Consider the following 3,787-nt stretch of genomic DNA (forward strand, 5'->3'; position numbering starts at 1 on the left):
TGGAATTTTTACTAGGTACCCTTAGTTTACACTGGAATTTACTGGGTATTTACAGTGTAATTGTCTTTTGTCTCCATGCTTATACCGGTTTTTGCACTGTAACTTTCTATTTACGCTGTAATTTTCTAGGATTTACTGGATTTAATTTACACTGTAATTGCAGTGTAATTTCACTGTAATTTCCTAGGATTTACAGTGGAATTTTTACTAGGTGACATGATTTAATTTACACTAGAATTTACTGAGTTTACAGTGTAATCTTTTGTCTTGTTTACACCGGTTTCTGCACTGTAATTCTCTATGATTTACACTATCATTTGCTAGGATTTACAGATTAGGCACCTACAGTTTAATTTGCTCTGGAATTTACTGGGTATTTACAGTGTAATTGCATCTTTTATCTACATTTTCACTGGATTTTGCACTGTAAATTTCTAGGATTCGCTCTGTAAATTTCTAGGATTCGCACTGTAATTTTCTAGGATTTACTGGCAGTGTAATTTCAAGTAGTTACAGTTTATTTTACACTGGTAATTTTAGGTATTTTTTGTTTTACAAGTATAGTTACATGGGGATTTACACTGGAAATTACTAGGTTCCTACACTGTATGTTTTTTGAAATTTTTATTGTATTTCCCATGTTAATTCCTTGTTGATGTCCTGTATGTTTTTCCCAGAATTATAGCTGATGTTGATCTCTCTATTTTTACATGAAGCAATTTCTTTGTGATTTGTTCATGCAAGAGGTGAAGAGGAGTTTGCCCTTTGCGTGCGTTCCATTGTGGGCATGTGATGTGTGGTCCTGGAGATCAGGCGGGTGCTGGGCCCTGATTTTCTAGAGGGGTTTGTTGTCCAGGACGAACCATGTCAATTGTTTAGCCCAACCCGTGTCAATTTCTTTTTGTTATCTGTTGATATTTCTGCTATTTACAGGTGCCAGCTGTTGATTGGTGAGGGTATTTGATTGTTTTTGAATTGAAAAACAGTCAAATGTCAAATATGTTTCAATCAATTGAGAATTAGCGAATCCGCTAAAACTACTATCCTGGGCTGCATGTAAGGGTCGCTTTGAGATCCACCAAGCAATGATCACACTCCCATGTTGTTTTATCTTACGTAACTGTGGAAGGTGTATACTAGTAGTACACGAACCAGTCAAGCGAAGAGAACTCCGATCGTCTGCAGCAGCTGGGCGGTGTGACCTCTCCGGACGCGGACCCGCCGGCGTTTTGGCACTTGGCCTGCGCCGGCCGCTGGTGCCGGTACCTCAGCCTGATGTTCCTGAGCTTGATCCCGCTGCAGGGGTTGGTGCCGCTGCAGTTGAACTTCACCGCCACGGGCGTCGCCGACGAGCCCTTGATGTCCGTGTGGTTGCATGCATGTAGATGTAGGGAAGGAGACGTACATTGCCCGGGCAGCCGACCTTGCGGGGGCAGTAGTTCTGGTCGACGACCATGGGGTTGGCCACGCGGTTCATGGTGACCCGCGAGAAGGAGACGTTGGTGACAGAGCCGGAGCTGGGCATCGCCCACGTCTTGATTCGCAGGCCGTTGGTTGTGCCCTTCAGCACCGCCCTGTCCACCGTCACGTTTCTCACTCCCTCCTCACCGTCCTGCCATCCTAGGCTCCCGATGCTGCCACCGTCCATCCAACGCAAACACAAAACCAATGCTATCTATCAAACGCTGCACAAATCACAAGCAAACAAAAAAAATGTATGATGAACTGGCAACTGAAGGTGGCACCTGATGCCGTGGCCCGAACCGCACTTGATGTCCCTGATGAGCATGTTGGAGGTGCCGGGCCCCAAGGAGATGCAGTTGTCGCCGGTGCCGATGGTGGTGTTGAGGATCCTCACGTGGCGGGAGTGGCTGGCGTGGATGCCGTCGGTGTTGGGACTGTCGGCCGGCGCGATGATCCGGACGCCTTGGACCGTCACGCTTCTGCAGTCGAAGATGGTCATGTGGAATTCCTTACTGTCAAGCAGTGTCAGCTGCTTCACGCTCACGTCCTTGGATTGGCTAATGTCGAGTGTCTGCAAACACATGTATGGCCGACGTCCGTCATAAGGAAACTGAACCGAATTACGATGCAAAAAGAAACCAAAAAGTTCATGTCATCACTCACCCTGGGCCCCTGCCCGGCGGTGCACCTACCGGCCTTCTTGCACGCCCAGTACTCCTGCCCCTGCCCGTCCAGCGTCCCACCACGGATCGCCAGGCCGTCTGCATGGTGGAACATGATCCACGTCCTGTTGTCCACTGCCGACGGCGCGAAGACAGTGCTGTTGTTGTCAATGGCTACGTCCACGCCGGCGCTCCGACATGGCCCCTTGAAGTAGGCCTGGCTGAGCAGGAACCTGCCCGCCGGCACCCGTAGCACCGGCCGGGAGCCGGAGCGCCCCGTGTCATTGCATGCCGCACCCCACGCGGCCAGAATTGCCCCCGCCGAGTCCGTCCCGTCGTCGAGGCCTCGCGCCGTAGTCCACCACATTGTACTCTGCCGCCGTCGTCAACGCCACCAGTGCCATCAACACCACCAACAGCAGCGAGAGCCTATGACCGCTCATCGCACGATCGGTCGGATGCTATCTCTGTGAAACTATGATATGATAATGACGATGATTGGATCAGGTGGATAGATTGTTGGCCCAGACCCGACGTCAAGTACTTTCTGCAATGGCAACAAGTGACGAACGATGAGCTGTGATCTCGCTTGTTGCCGCAGGTCCCTCCGACTCGACAAGTTCTTTCCGCCGAGACCATCGAGCTTCGTTCCGATCGATTAATTTCCGACGGAACACGCGTGTTGTAGAGTCGCTGGCTTCCGGCAAGTTGCAAATACGCTCGTAAGCTAGCTGACCAAAACGATCCGCGGAATACTCTACGCGGAACAGTAGACACGAGTTTATGGCAACAAGTTACACGTGGAGTACAAGCATATTTAAAGGGGGTTCGTCTATGTCACATCTAGATATGAGATATTATCTTATACCTAACTCCCTCTCACATCTAATTCCCTCATCCTTAATTTTTTTAAAAGTCTCCATGGATTTATTTTGTCCTTAAGGATGAGGAAGTTAGATGTGAGATAATATCTCATATCTAGATGTGAAATAGCAAACCCGATTTAAAAGAGTATAATTAGGTGACTGATACTGTAGGTCGTCGTTAATTCCAATAGTGCGTGACGTTCTCTTGTTTTTTCGTTCCAACCAACCAGAAAACGGACCACTTTTTTTTTCTTTTTCTCAATCTAATAATAATTATAATATGGAAAAAGGAAATGAATGGCACGCACGCACGCGCACGTAAAAGCATCTCCAACACTAGCTGTAAAAAACGCGTGCATGCGGTAAAAGTGGGTTTTAGCGCATGTGGGGCGGTTTCGCGCGCTACAGCGGGCGCGAGAAACTCAGGCGCACGAGAAAAGATCGCACGCGGCGTCCGACGTGCTTTATAAATCCAGCGCCACCATGCCACCGGGCCGTCGGGGAGCTTCGGGCTACCGCAGTGTCCGCACGCGCCCCTCCACCGCCTTCTCCGCCGAGATCTGATCCGGCGAGATGCGCCTCGACCTCGGCACTTTAGACAGTGCCCACGAGGCCGCCCGTGCATACTACGCGGCGGCGTGGCGCCTCCGGCGGCCTCGTAGGGAGATGAATTTCCCTGAGGTGGCGACGCGGGAGCAGGCACAGGAGCTCGCGCCTCCCCCGCGGCTTTCATCGACGAGGACCGTCATGACAACCGGAGGCGGGAGCGCCGCCTCAACATCACTGAGATGGACG

The 3,787-nt window shown here is 50.2% G+C and overlaps 1 pseudogene; it reads right to left on the reverse strand.

Moving 5' to 3' along the window:
- Window positions 1–1,136: 1,136 nt before the first annotated feature.
- On the reverse strand, window positions 1,137–2,569 carry LOC125526913 (annotated as a pseudogene).
- Between the last annotated feature and the right edge of the window lie 1,218 nt (window positions 2,570–3,787).

This window comes from Triticum urartu, unplaced genomic scaffold (genome assembly GCF_003073215.2).
Source record: "Triticum urartu cultivar G1812 unplaced genomic scaffold, Tu2.1 TuUngrouped_contig_2308, whole genome shotgun sequence".
NCBI lineage: Eukaryota > Viridiplantae > Streptophyta > Magnoliopsida > Poales > Poaceae > Triticum > Triticum urartu.